The sequence below is a fragment of the Rana temporaria genome, chromosome 6 (genome assembly GCF_905171775.1).
Source record: "Rana temporaria chromosome 6, aRanTem1.1, whole genome shotgun sequence".
Lineage (NCBI taxonomy): Eukaryota > Metazoa > Chordata > Amphibia > Anura > Ranidae > Rana > Rana temporaria.
The window spans coordinates 55,611,519-55,627,191 of record NC_053494.1 but is presented as its reverse complement, the minus strand read 5'-3'; the positions used below and the strand labels follow the sequence as shown (position 1 = coordinate 55,627,191).

General features: G+C 45.7%; 1 protein-coding gene across 1 annotated transcript in view; it reads left to right on the top strand.

Annotated features, from left to right (window-relative positions):
- Positions 1-6,931: 6,931 nt before the first annotated feature.
- Positions 6,932-15,673, top strand: part of EEF2K (eukaryotic elongation factor 2 kinase) — a 173,237-nt gene continuing 164,495 nt past the window's right edge. Inside the window, exon 1 of the mRNA XM_040356835.1 lies at positions 6,932-6,955. The gene's annotated coding sequence lies outside the window, so the exon portion shown is untranslated. The remainder of the gene's footprint in view (positions 6,956-15,673) is intronic.

The following is a 15,673-nucleotide window of genomic DNA, read 5'->3' as shown; positions in this document are numbered from 1 at the left end:
CAGTTCACATCAGACGCAGTTCCATTCATTTTGGTGTGCATTTTTGTATGCGACAAAGATGCAGGCACAGGGTTTGACATGCACTCCATTATGGTTCCGGTCGGCTCTAGCTCACAACATGGTAGTCCGTTTCCGGTGATAAGGCTAACTACATGTTGTGAGCTACAGCCAACCACAACCCACGGGGCGCATGGAGACCACTGTGCATGCATTTTTGCCACACCCAAAAATGGAACACAGAATGAACAAAAGTGCATCTGGACAGACATTTACATTGGTAATTTTTTATTTGTTGCGTGAAGAAAGCTGAAAAAGGAAAAATTTTGATGTAAAAAAGTTTACAATGTCTAGGGCTGAGTTTGAAAAGATGCATGTTTAGCATTTAACCCAAAAAATACACAATTGTGTTATTCCTGAACTACCAATGTTTTTTGATTTTGTAAACTGCCAAAAAGTGACATTGGATTGAACAAATATATTTTTTGAAACATTTTGTGGATTATTATTTATCTGATCACTACTACCAGTATATTTGCATATGGAAAAGGTGTGTATCAGAAACAAAAGGCATAATAATAATACACATAGCTGTTTGTAACTTTAGAAAGGCTAATTAAACATTTGGTTGTTTTAAAATATTTAATGGTAATCACAGCAACATTTCATTAATCAGTAAAATAATAGTAATAAACAAACATAACAGCATCTTGGAAACGAATTTAAGGTTTTCAAAAGGAACATCATAAAGGTTCCCAAAAAACTAAAGGACATCTTGCTGCCAAGGCACTGCCCCTCTACCCACAAAATACTCCATATATTGCTCCCGCACCAGACGGGCATTCTGGGAGGAGACAGCAGGTCGAGTTTGTTGCAGGGCTGGCATCACTGCATCTTCAGCTGGACGTCCACCTGAGGGGTCATCAGTATGCCCGGAACCTATGTAGTTAGCAGCATTCCTCCGTAGAAAATTATGGAGGATGCAGCAGCACAAAACCACATGATTTATTTTGTATTCCGCCAAGTGAATGGCAGTCAGAAAAAGCCTAAAACGACATGACAAAATGCCAAAGGCGTTTTCAACCACCCTTCTGGCACGAGATAGTCTGTAGTTATATATCCGTTGCTCACGAGTGAGGTTCCTCATTGGAAAGGGCTTCAAAAGATGTTCCCCAAGAGCAAACGCCTCATCTGCCACAAATACAAAGTTGAGGCCCTCCACGTTGTCCTGCGCAGGTGGCAAATGTAAGGTGCCAGACGTAAGACGCTGATAGAATTCGGTATGAGCCATGACACCTCCATCGGAATGACGACCATTCATACCGACATCAACATATAAAAACTCATAATTTGCTGAAACAATAGCAAGCAGAACTATGCTGTTAAAGCCCTTATAATTATAAAAAAAAGAGCCTGAGGCCGGTGGAGGAACAATTCGGACATGTTTGCCATCAATGGCACCCCCACAGTTGGGAAAATTCCACTGATTGGCAAACTGGGCTGCAACATCCTGCCATTCCTCAGGGTTTGAAGGAAACTGTGGAGTGAAGCAAAGAAAAATTAGTTAATACTTGAGCACAAAATATTATCAGCATTTTGAAAACATACATTATAGGGGCAAGAGAACACTAAAATATATCCAAACATTTGTGGAATAACAATTAAGAAGCAGAGCAAATAATATGCTTCATGACTCCCTCTGGTGGCAGATTAAATACATTTTGTGTAGATAATGTTAAATGCTTAAAGCTTGGCAAGTGGTAAGAACTCTCTCCTTTTCCATGGGACCAATATGGTGAACCAATGAAGGATCAGGTTGCAACCGACTTGGGTTTTTGTGACTGTCACACCAGAGGGTAGACAATAACATAATATATACAAATAAGACAAAGTACTAATAAAATATTTTGGAGAAATCATGAAGTGTATCAAATGTGAAAACAAAGAAAAAAACTTACCCGAATATAGTCCTTCTGCAGGACTTGAATAATGGCACAGCAAGTGTCCGGAATTATGTGTCCCAGAGCCTGGGGAGAGATCCCAGTAGTAAACTTTATGTCCTGTAGATTTCTCCCTGTCGCCAAATATCGCAAAGTGGCTATGAGCCGTTGCTCTGCAGGAATAGCAGGCCTCATACAGGTGTCCTTCTTGCTAATATATGGGGACAGCAAGTTTAGAAGACGCTGGAAGCAGGCATCTGACATCCGAAGATAGTTCCGAAAATCATTCGGATTATTTTCTTGCAGCTCCCTCAGCAATGCCATATGTGAAAATTGGTCCCGATTAAGCAACCAATTTTTGGTCCAAACAGTCCTCCTCTTCCTGGTCCTGGTCCGGGCTTGAGCAATAGCCAGAACTCCAAGACCATAAACAGCCCGTTCTCTCGCTGGATTCCGCAACATCTCGTTATCGAGCGAACGCACGCAAAGTAACGAGCAAAAAGGCACGAAAATGGAAATCGGGAAAGCACTCACACGAAACGTAAACTAACTATATAGTAGCTGATGGAACGCAACGCGGGACGTACGAAACTTGAACTTCCTCTTTGAATCGCGTGGCCGTACGTTAAAACGTCACTACGTTCGTGTTGGTTGAGGAAAAAGTCCGAGTGTGTGTATGCTATGGGTGTGATCGGACAAATCAATTAAGTCAAAAATCCAAGGGAAATTTTGTTGGATGTCCGACCGTGTGTACGAGCCTTTAGTGCTCATTTCTATCTGAAAGAGAATTAGTTAATGGGAAAAACAAAAAAACAAACATCTGTACTTCATCACAATCATTTGTAACCTCACTTGTAACTCTATAATCCATCAATGTGTGACAATTGTTTAATATTTTTTCATTGTTTGCAAACAATTACTAATTAATGAGCTCATGGTACCATGTGACACTCAATTATGCATTTACAATAACCCAACCCTTTCTCTGCTAAATTTGCGCACTGTTGTTCTCACTTTGTAGGATCTGCAAAAAAAAAAAAAAACATTAGTATCCAAACCAGTTAAACGTCTTCCCTGGTCTCTAGAAAAAAAGGAATACACAAAGACAGTTATTACACAATTACCACAAGTTCACAACAATTGACGTTTTAAGTCCCCCAAGCCTTTTTCCATTTTGTAATGCTAGGGGAACAATTGCCATATTTTCCTATACTAAGTAGGCAGTATTGGTAATCCTTGCCATACTACTCAGGAAAAATGGCAATGCCATCTGCGTCCAACTACATACAAGCCAGAATGGTAGATTAGCCCAGGGGGCACACATTGGAATGTTCATCCAGTCTTGTTGCTGGCTGTATTCAGGGCGTGGGCTGTCATGTATTATCTTTTCTTGAGAATTGTGTGCTCTGTCCCGGCTGCTATTTTTCATATCAGGCCTTTGTGTTATGTACTTATCTTGGATGGAGGTTTTCATTGCAGATACCTGTATTTCCGGGGCTTCCTGCTGCATGCTAGCAATCCTAAGGGTTCTATTCCATTTAGAACGTCTGAACTCTCTATGCCTTGCTGTACCTCTGCTTATTGCGGACACATCTGCCTTTGATCCATATTCCCTATGACTGTACTCCTGACAGAAGTCTCACAGGATATTGACAACATTTTGGTAGGATCTAGCATTTCTCAGAGCCATTCTAGCGGGATAGCTTACATAACATTTATTGGCCATTGAGTATATGAAACTTGCATCATCCTCCAATAAGTCAGGACAGTTGAACACTTTCGTATACAATGCAAGATACTCACTGCAAAACAATATCGGGTCATCTCCTTTCCAAAATTTCATTTGTTGCAAATCACTCATACCATTATCACGACTGTCCACAATATGCTGCAACTCTTTCCTCCGCATCTCTGCATCTGCTAAGTTATCATTAACCTGTGCCGATAACTTGCCTACCACAGGTCCTGGTAGCCATGCTTTTAGAAGAGAGCATGCATCCTCATTACTCAAGTGGAATTTAAGTACTAGAGCCTCAAATTTATTGGACAGACTCATTGGTGATTCCAGGCTGTTAAATTCACCCAGAACCTGGCATAATGTAAGTTTCTCTTGGATTGTAATCACACTGTTATTCTGTTTTGCAGCTATAGGTGCAATATCTGACTGTGTTTCATCACGGCTCTTTTCCTCAGTGACTGTGCAGATACTGGCCAATTCACATGTTCCTTTGTGCTCATTGAGCGATACTATATATTGCTCTTTAGCCACTTAAGCCCCGGACCTTTAGGCAGCTAAATGCCCAGGCCAGGTTTTGCGATTCGGCACTGCATCGCTTTAACAGACAATTGCGCGGTCGTGCGACGTGGCTCCCAAACAAAATTGGCGTCCTTTTTTCCCCACAAATAGAGCTTTCTTTTGGTGATATTTGATCACCTCTGCGTTTTTTATTTTTTGCGCTATAAACAAAAATAGAGCAACAATTTTGAAAAAAATTCTATATTTTTTACTTTTTGCTATAATAGATATCCCCCAAAAACATATATACAATTTTTTTTCCTTCAGTTTAGGCCGATACGTATTCTTCTACCTATTTTTGGTAAAAAAAATCGCAATAAGTGTTTATCGATTGGTTTGCGCAAAATTTATAGCGTTTACAAAATAGGGGATAGTTTTATTGCTTTTTTTATAAAAAAAATTTTTTTTACTACTATTGGCGGCGATCAGCAATTTTTTTCGTGACTGCGACATTATGGCGGACACTTCGGACAATTTTGACACATTTTTGGGACCATTGTCATTTTCACAGCAAAAAATGCATTTAAATTGCATTGTTTATTGTGAACATGACAGTTGCAGTTTGGGAGTTAACCACAGGGGGCGCTGTAGGAGTTAGGGTACACCTAGTGTGTGTTTACAACTGTAGGGGGGTGTGGCTGTAGGACTGACGTCATCGATCGAGTCTCCCTATAAAAGGGATCACTCGATCGATACGCCGCCACAGTGAAGCACGGGGAAGACGTGTTTACATACGGCTCTCCTCGTTATTCAGCTCCGGGGAGCGATCGCGACGAAGCGGCTATAAACGAATAGCCGCGCCGTCGTCCCGGATCGCTCCCCACGGGAATCCGCCCACCGAACGCAGCGGGGGGGGGGGTCCCGATCGGACCCCCACCCGCTAGAAGGCAAGGACGTATATATACGTCCTTCTGCCTGTACGTGCCATTCTGTGGACGTAAATAGGCGTGCGGCGGGCGTTAAGTGGTTAGTAAGAAGCTGGGAGTGTGCCTTTGCTAATTTCCTTTCTAAAGATATAACCAACTCTTCCATCTCTGACAACTTTATTTGCAATGATTCTAAAAGTTTGCTCTTCATATCACCAGTAATGTATTTAGGTTTTGTGCTGTCCTAGGCCTGACTAAACTCGTGCACCCCCTAATTTAAATATGACCCACCCCTTCCTGTCAAGACCACACCCTTTCTGTTTAAGACGCACTCTGAACATTTTGAGTAGGGACACTACTTCTTAGGGCCTGGGGGGGACAGACCCAGATACACCTATGGTCCTTACCCCAGAAATGTTGTTGACTCAAAAGGTGAACTCTTTGTCTGCTCCATCTGGAACCATAAGTACAACACAAGTTCATGCGAAACAATGGAAGCAAGTACAATGCTTGGCAGACACCTTTTGGAAAAGATGGAAGAGAGAGTATCTATCAAATCTGCAACGCCGTAGGAGGATCGCCCAAATGTAAAAGTGGGTAATGTTGTTCTGTTAAAGGACAGCCAAGAGGGCAGGAACCAGTGGTCCATAGGACTTGTTGTCAATGTTCTACCAAGCAGGGATGGCAAGGTTATAAAGGTGGAGGTCAAGATTGTAAAAAATGAGATCACCAGAATTTATCTCAGACCTATAACTGACATTATAGTTTTGATCTTACATTAGCTAGGATTCTATTTTCCTGTTATATGTTTTTTCTGCATAGCAGTAGTTATTTAGGTAGTGACATAACAAATTATGCCAGACAGGGAGGGCCAGATCCACGTAGATCGGCGTAATTTTAAGCAGGCGTAGCGTATCGTAGTTACGCTACGCCGCCGCTACTTTGAGAGGCAAGTGCTGTATTTTACAAAGCACTTGCGTCTAAAGTTACGGCGGCGTATCGTAAATGTGTCGGCGTAAGGGCGCGGAATTCAAATGACAAAGATGTGGGCGTGTTTTATGTTAATTCAACTTGACCCCACGTAAACGAAGTTTTTTTTAACGGCGCATGCGCCGTCCGTGGGGGTATCCCAGTGCGCATGCTCGAAATCACGTCGCAAATAGTCAATGCTTTCGACGTGAACGTAATTTACGCAAAGCCCTATTCGCGAACGTTTTGCGCAAACGACGGAAAATTTGACGCTGGCCCGATGTCCATACTTAACATTGCGTACGCCTCATAGACCCAGAGGTAACGTTACGCCGAAAAAAGCCTTACGTAAACGACGTAAAAAAATGCGCCGGCCGGACGTACGTTCTGAGAATCGGCGTATCTAGCTAATTTGCATACTCTACGCGGAAATCAACGGAAGCGCTACCAAGTGGCAAGCGTAAATATGCACCTAAGATCCGACGGTGTACTAAGACGTACGTCAGTCGGATCTAGCCCCCATTCAGTCGTATCTTGTTTTGTGGATACAAAACAAAGATACGACGGGGCATCCTAGAAGTTACGCGGCGTATCAATAGATACGCCGACGTAACTTCTTTGTGGATCTGGCCCGAAGTGTTCTGCCCATATTATCCATAGCAAATATGTGCAATGTTAGTTTGACGTCGCTGCCATCTAGTGGCCAGAGTTAGTTATCATTTTGCAAGCTTGTGTTTTATCAAGCTTACAGGAAGTTGTATTTTCCACAGAAAGGCAGTAACCTTTAACCTGGAACTGTATTTCCTCCATTTCATGCCTGTTTCTAGATCTAACAGACTCATGAGAGAAGCTCTTAAAACATTCCTGGACTAGTCATGGAATTGTCTGTAAGTACTCTTACTGGTGGACTGAGGCTGCTGTGTAATGTTCAATGTACTGACACATATGTTTTATTTATGCTTATGTTGTAGTTTTACAAAGTTATTCAGAAAACAAGAATACATACAGATCTGATGTCTCACGTGTCTTGACTTCTGAATTATTGTTAAGCTGTCTGACTAGTGTTATACAACAGTTCAATAACGCGAAGCAGAACACCTGGTATGGTTAGGCAGCTTCTCATTGCCAGAGCAGATAACTCTTTCAAAGGATAAGCAGAAACCACTCCTTTAGAGTGTATTGGCAATGTGTTTATTGAATGTGACAACCTTTTAGGTGTCATCCTTATCCCTGGCTGCTTGAGCCAGTGGGATACGTAATGTCATGCCCATCCAGAAATGTGTAAAATGGGCAGCATCACCTGGTATGGTTTGGCAGCTTCTTATTGCCAGAGCAGATAACCCTTTCAAAGGGTGAACAGAAACCACTCCTTTAGAGTGTATTGACAATGTGTTTATTGAATGTCACAACCTATTAGGTGTCATCCTTATCCCTGGCTGCTTGAGCCAGGGGGATATATACTGTCATGCCCATCCGTGTATTCCTCTTATGGAGCCTGAAGAGGGATGTTTGCGCTGGAAAGTTTTGAGACTGCTCCTTGCCAGAGAATTTAAACCCTTCACAGGGTAAGTGGGAATAACTCCTTTGAGTGTATTGGCCACTTGTTTAACCACTTAAGGACCGGACCAATATGCTGCTAAATGACCCAAGGGGTTTTTACAATTCGGCACTGCGTCGCTTTAACAGACAATTGCACGGTCGTGCGACGTGGCTCCCAAACAAAATTTGCGTCCTTTTCTTCCCACAAATAGAGCTTTCTTTTGGTGGTATTTGATCGCCTCTGCGACTTTTATTTTTTGCGCTATATACAAAAATAGAGCGACATTTTTGAAAAAAAATCTATATTTTTTTACTTTTTGTTATAAGAAAAATCAAATAAACTAAATTTTAGTGAAACATTTAGGCCAAAATTTATTCAGCCACATGTCTTAAGTAAAAAAAAATCGCAATAAAAAAAAAATAGCTACCTAGCGGGAACAGCGACACTAATACGGCGATCAGAAAAATGATCGCTTAGTGACACTGGCAATAGGGAGTGAAAGGGTTAACTAGGGCGGTGATCAAGGGGTTAAAACTTTATTAGGGGGGGTACGGGGGCTACCCTGAACCTAACACTAACTGCCTGTCACACTGCCTGTCACACTGACACTAAATGCAGTGATCAGTACATATATGATCACTGCATTCAGTGACACTGTGACAGGGGGGTGGGGGGTGATTGGGGGGGGGTAATGTACCTATGTGTAGTGTGTGTCAGTGTAGTGTTGGTGCGACTTACTGTGTGATGTGATCTCTCCTCAGCGGCGGTTGAAAATACCGCCGAGAGAAGAGATCACATCACTTCCTCCTCCTGTGTTTACACAGGAGGAGGAAGTGACACGTAGGGGGAGCGCGCGGATTGGCTGAGAGCGATCCGGAGGGGGCGGACAAAAACAAACAGCCGCCCCCTCATCTCGGATCGCTCGGACAGCCACGGGGACCGCCGCAGGTACCGGGGGGGGGGGGTCCCGATCGGACCCCCGACCCACGTCTAGGCAGGGACGTACAGGTACTCCAATGTGCCTGTATGTGCCATTCTGCCGTCGTATATGTACATGCGGCCGTCCGGAAGTGGTTAATAAATAAGACAACCTATTAGGTTTCATCATCCTCATCTCTGGTTGCTTACTCAAAGCAAGATTCACACAGTCATGTTCACCCACGTCGTCTTATTGAAGAGCCTGAAGCATGTTCGCTTTGAGATTGGTGATTACTAACAGATAACCTCTCCACAGGGTTTTGCGCCGTATGTAGCAAACCAGCCCATAGCCCCAGATCACACTGGTGCGTTTTGACATGCGACCTGACATGTCAAATCCCATTTCAAATTGGCGGCAATTGCACCGTCCTAATCGGTGCAATGCCGCACCGATTTCAAAAGACGATTTCGGGCTGTGACCTATATTGACAACCTACAGCTACCTGCACAGATGTCTCTGAAATCGCGACCCGAGTCGAGACTGACAAGCGGGAGTGAAAGCTGAATTTGCACAGCCTCATTTCCGCAATCCAGTGTGACCCTGGGCAAAAGAAAAAAAAAGTTAAATGCAATTAATAGAAAAGAAAGCCCTAGGGCTGACGCAATCCCCCGTAGAAGTCCTTTGGAGAAGAAACGTGCGTAGGGTGCCGGTGACGTCATCGCGTTGCGTCCATTGAGACAGCGGTGTTACAGACATACAGGAAGTGAGAGGAAGCAGATGGAGACGCCACGGTTTTTATGATTTGTCATGCTGGATTACTCATCGCTTTTGTAAATGCATTACCTTTTTCATTAAATTCATTGCATCAACTTATTGCGCCATGAGAGATTCTGTTTTTTATTTTCTGAGTTACACCTGGATTTATTATTGTCGCCCTTTCCGGTAAGCAGGCAACCACACTTATGGGTGTTTGAAGACACATTTTGGGAAGATTGGTGTTCTTCACTATTTTCTTTGGAATCACCTGGATACACGTTGGAAGTTAACCCTTCACATTTCACTTTTTCCATATTAATATGAATGGGACTCTACCTTCGTTTTTCATTCACAACACTTATTTTTTCTTTTTAATCTTTTTTCTTTTTGAGTGTTTATTATTACTATTTGTATTTGTTCAACGTTGATCACTGTGTTTGATATTTTGATTCAGGGTTCATTACCTATTTGCTTCATATGCATTATAATAAAATTTCACAATTAGCGCTGCACTCTTTTGAATTTTAAATGCAGTAAATAGTTTGCTTAGTAATGTAGCGCTACCCCCGCAGGAGCCGCTGGTTTGTTGTTGGGATCGGCATATTAAGTTACCTTAGTGTTTTCTAGGGGTGCAGTTGAAGAACAGAGTAGTGAGCGAATGTCCAGACAATGAATAAAGGTTTTCCAATGCTTTATTTCCAGGCCAACACAGCCAACATCAACATCAAATGAGAAGAAATGGTTGATGAAGCAAGAGAGAGAACTTTGCAGTATCAGGCCTGGATATGAACCGAGCAATCCTGCTCTCAGTAGTATCAATTTGCAGTTTCGTCGCCACTCTAGCCAGCGTGGGTGAAGTGCCCCCGGACAGACTCCTGCCACGAGCCTGGCAGCGTGGGTCAGCAACCTGTGATCTGGGCTTGCCAACCCACAAATCCAGAGCAGGAGGTCGCGGGCCACATCAGAGGGCTCCGCGGGCCACATGTGGCCCCCGGCCACTGGTTGGCCACCCCTGCTCTAGGGCCTCTGCCACAGGCCTATTACTTTGAATGAGCTAAATGGACGAATTGAGCAAATCCTTCCAGTAGGTTTTAGCATAGGTCACCGGATAACAGCAAAGTGTACCTGTCAGCATTCCGGTCACCAGATCCCCGATTGGTTCGTTCAAGCCCTGTTGGACAACCTGCCTCCGGGTTCTCCTCAAGCCGACCCCCCAATCGAACGGCACCCAGCCTGGGATCCTATCAATAGAACTGGGGACCCTCTCAGGAACATGGAACTCCGCGTAGAATGCGACCCTGGCCTGGTAGGCCATCGCCGGGGTCCGTTGGATGCGCAAACCCTGAAGGTGGGTGCCGCACCTGGAACCCGCGAAGGACTTAGAAAAATGGCATCTGCCACAGATATACTCTCCCCCAGCATGTTCCGCGAGGGAAAACTCCTCTAATTGGCTGCTGGGGAAAAGTGACTCTGCCAGAACCCCTCTAGCGCCACCTGTCGCCCAGGGGTGGAAAAAACACCCCTGGAGCGCAGACTGACATACAGGACAGTTCAGGAATGACAGCAGCCCAAATTTAGAAAATTGAGAATGGGAGCAAAATAACTCTCCCATTCCCCACTAACTTTAGCGTAGTGCCCATACTGAAAGTAAGGGGGCGCTACGTATTCCCCCCACTTGAAATGACACTGTCCCCAGTGTCCTAAGGCATTCAAGCCTGAATGCCAGCCTGATATTTGCTAAATCACATAGGAAAAAGGAGGAAAAGAATAAAGGACAGAATGTAAAACATTGCATTACAAATTTTGACATCATTTAAATAACAGGAGACATACAAACATACACAACCCTATCTATCTAGCTGCCCATTCTCCGCAGTGTTGATAGTAGGTGGGTCCAGAAAAACCTGCATAGGAAAGATATAAAAAACAAACAAAATACCAAATGCACATCCTGATGTATCAATATAATTTTTTTCTATATACAACCTCCAAGGTCAGAATTTAAACTGTGCACTCGGGCCCGAGCGCAAAATTTCCTTTCCTCCCAAAGAGTCCTAAATGTAAGTGCTTGAGCATATTACTCTGTCTGCAAGAAAACAAAACTGTAAAAGAACTTTATATATATCTGTCCTGCATTGTAACGTTGCAGAACACTGCCCCTAGCGGGCAGTGCGCTGGTACTGCGGCAGTTCAGTTCGAGTGCAAGAAATAGCAGCAAAAGGGAAGTAAAGAAAAAAAAAGGTACAACAGTTCCTTTCTCGTGGAATCTTCCTGTACTGCTGCAGAGAAGTTGGCAAGGACCCCTCTCTAACTGACTGAACCCAACCCCTCCCAAGAGTTCTTCACAAAAAAGGCAATGTGGATCTGGAGGAGCAAGGGGGAAACTTGGAGAAACAAACTGAATGGGGGCAAAAATCCTTGTCCAAACTTCGTTCAAGGCGAGTAGGTCAGGCAAAGCCCACATCCGACCTATTCAGTCACACAAAAGGGTACCCGACAACACAAACATCGGGCGCCCGCATAGGATGGGCCTAACACGGGTTGGAGGAGCGGTGAGTAAAAAAAAACACAGTAACGGACTCACCGTCTCCTCAAGTTGGGCAGGTGACGCTCGGATGCGCAGGGCCCGGCTCACGGGGTGCATTCTGAGCAGAGCGCTTCTTCCTGGTACGGGAGGCCCGAAATCCTCCAAAGCCCTGTTGTTCAGGGGAACCGAGGCTCGAAGAGATGGTCGGGGAGATCACCGCCATTCGTCTGGGAACCACCCGACCAAAATTCGAAATCCGAGGAATCCTTCGCTCCGGCAGGGACGTAATTTTAGCCCTTAGGCGGAACAACCGCCAGGTCAGGGCGATGCGGTAGCTTCCATCCACCGAAACTGGGTTGCTCAAGGGGTCTCACCCCGATAGCGGCACATCGAGCGGGGGTGGTGTGAGCAGGGATACCCTCCATAACAGTCTCTAGGGTAGGCCCAGCCTCTCCACTTGACACGCAGGTCATGCAGTCATTCCTCCCCGCTTCATCCAGTGTACTTTCCTCCAATAGATGGGAGGGCGAGGCATCTAAAGGCAGAGTCTTGGTAGACGATGAAAAGAGTTCCGGCCCTGAGGCCTCTTCCTCCGCAGTAACCGCCCCGTAGAACCAATCCACCGAGTACTCCTGTGGAAGTCCGACTGGTGAAGCGACTTCAAACAGATAAGCCCGGCACCCATGGCACCGGGGAGAAAGGCAGGAGGTGGATGGCTAGTTTTTTACACTTTGAGCAGGACAGCCCAAGGGCGCTCTTCCCTCCACTAGACAGGAGCACGAACTGCCCATCCATCCACATCCGGATCCCAGTGTCCGTCAGCGGCACCCCAGGTACGGTAGTCACAGAAAGACACCCAGAGTAGTCATAGGGCGTCTCAATCCATTAGAGGCAGCGCAATTTTCCAATGAGGCAGACATTCTTTCCGCACAGGGAAAATGGTGGTTCTGCCAATTTGGCGCCAAGGTGGGCGTTTCTTTTCCTCGGTTGGCGCGAAACTATACCCACGTCTCACACAGGGGAGGGTGGCTCCTCCCACTTAAAGAACTTGTCCAGACATGTTGTAGGCGCGTGCTAGGCTGCACGTACGCCCAAGCTTAGCGATGCGAGATTAACTCCCTCGTAGCCGGACAAGTTCAAACACACAATGCCGAACACTCTTCGCTCTTTAGTAAATTGCTACTCACAATCTCAGTTGTCAATGGCAACAGCCGAAATACCAGACGAGCCCCCACGTGTAGCGCTACCCCCGCAGGAGCCGCTGGTTTGTTGTTGGGATCGGCATATTAAGTTACCTTAGTGTTTTCTAGGGGTGCAGTTGAAGAACAGAGTAGTGAGCGAATGTCTAGACAATGAATAAAGGTTTTCCAATGCTTTATTTCCAGGCCAACACGGCCAACATCAAATGAGAAGAAAAGGTCGATGAAGCAAGAGAGAGAACTTTGCAGTATCGGCCTGGATATGAACCGAGCAATCCTGCTCTCAGTAGTATCAATTCGCCACTCTAGCCAGAGTGGGTGAAGTGCCCCCGGACAGACTCCTGCCACGAGCCTGGCAGCCGAAGTGTCACTTTAGATTGCTGGGAGGAACAGGTCTCCCTCACAGACCTGGCTCTAGGGCCTCTGCCACAGGCCTATTACTTTGAATGAGCTAAATGGACAAATTGAGCGAATCCTCCCAGTAGGTTTTAGCATAGGTCACCGGATGACAGCAAAGTGTACCTGTCAGCATTCCGGTCACCAGATCCCCGATTGGTTCGTTCAAGCCCTGTTGAACAACCTGCCTCCGGGTTCTCCTCAAGCTGACCCCCCCGATCGAACGGCACCCAGCCTGGGTTCCTTTCAATAGAACTGGGGACCCAGTAAGTCACTGTGGCCCCTCTCAGGAACATGGAACTCCGCGTAGAATGCGACCCTGGCCTGGTAGGCCATCTCCGGGGTCTGTTGGATGCGCACACTCTGAAGGTGGGTGCCGCACCTGGAACCCGCGAAGGACTTAGAAAAATGGCGCCTGCCACAGATATACTCTCCCCCAGCATGCTCCGCGAGGGAAAACTCCTCTAATTGGCTGCTGGGGAAAAGTGACTCTGACAGAACCCCTCTAGCGCCACCTGTCGCCCAGGGGTGGAAACAACACTCCTGGAGCGCAGACTGACGTACAGGACAGTTCAGGAATGACAGCAGCCCAAATTTAGAAGATTGCGAATGGGAGCAAAATAACTCTCCCATTCCCCACTAACTTTATCGTAGTGCCCATACTGAAAGTAAGGGGGCGCTACAGTAACAAACACTGAGGGGTTAACCACTGCTAGATGGAGACTAAAGCCTCCATCTACAGCCCTGATTAACCAGGCGGAGGTTTAATGAGCTAAAACCTAGTCCTGAAAGGGATCAGAACATAATGAAAAGTTTGTTCAGAACAGCAACAAAAAAGGTAGGCCTTTGCAACAGAATTACAATAATCTTCTGCAATGTACATGTAGCGACCCCTTACTTTCAGTATGGGCACTACGCTAAAGTTAGTGGGGAATGGGAGAGTTACCTTGCTCCCATTCACTATTTGTTTAAATTTTGGGACTTCTGTCATTCCAGAAATGTCCACTGGGTCAGTCCTGTGGTCCAGGGATGCAATGTCATCCCTGGCCAGCAGTTGGCGCCAGAGGGGTTCTGGCAGAGTGAGTTTCTCTGTGACAGGTGTCATGTGTTCTAAAATCTTTGCGGGGTCCCCGTTCCAGGTGCGGCATCAACCTTCAGGGTGCGCGCATCCATGGACCCCGCCGGCGTGGCCCACCTGGCCATAATTGCAGACCTCATCCGGAGGTACAAGGGGACCCCAGTGACTGGCTGGGTTCCCGGTTCTATTGAAAGGATCCCAGGCTGGGTGCCGTTCGATTGGGGAGTCGGTTTGAGGAGGACCCGGAGGCAGGTCGTCCAACAGAGCCTGAACAAACCAATTGGGGATCCGGTGAACAGAGTACTGACAGGTATGTTTGTTGTCATCTGGTGACCAATGCAGAAATCTACTGGGAGGATTCGCTCCATCCATCTATCTATCTAGCTCAGTTGTTGTAATTGGCCTGTGGCAGAGGCCCGTTTCTCCCACAAATCCTAAGTGACATCTCGGCTGCCAGGCCTGTAAAAGAGGGTCTGTCCGGGGGCACTTTACCCACTCAGTTGGAGTGGCGACGAGTTACAAGTTGGTACTACGCAGAGCAGTAATGACTGCTCTATTTAATATCCAGGCCTGATACTGCAAGGTTCTTCCTCTCTCTCTATTCATCAACTTTGTCCTTCCCAATTGATGTTGATGTTGGCCTGGAAAATAAAGCATTGGAAAAAACCTTTATTCACTGTCTGGACCTTCGCTCACTGTTTGTCTCTACAATTGCACCCCTAGACAACGCCAGGGTAACTTATAGGCCGACCCCAAATCAAACAGCAGCTCCTTCGGGGGTAGCGCTACATACACAAACCAAGGAAATTGTAGACATCATAAACATGCTACTCCGCTTTTTTTTTTTTTTGGAGGAAAAACTAAAGAGCACATAGAAATATAAAAGGATATCCCATACCTCAACAAGCCATGGCTGGCTCCAGTAGACATCACAGGAGACTCCTCTACCTTCTCTGGAAATGCTGGTCTTTGGAAGGGGTTTGGCATAATGGTACAACAGTAAAGCAAACATGACAAGCCACCAACAGGTTATTGCCATGTGTGAACAGACAAAGTGTTACTTTGTGTACCTGTATATGCAGAGTATCCCCTTTTAGGGAGCTCAGGCTATGCATAGTGGCTGCAGGGAGCAAGGCACAACAATACCCAGCAATGCAGCATTCATTTGGATACAAAGCATTTTAGGTCAC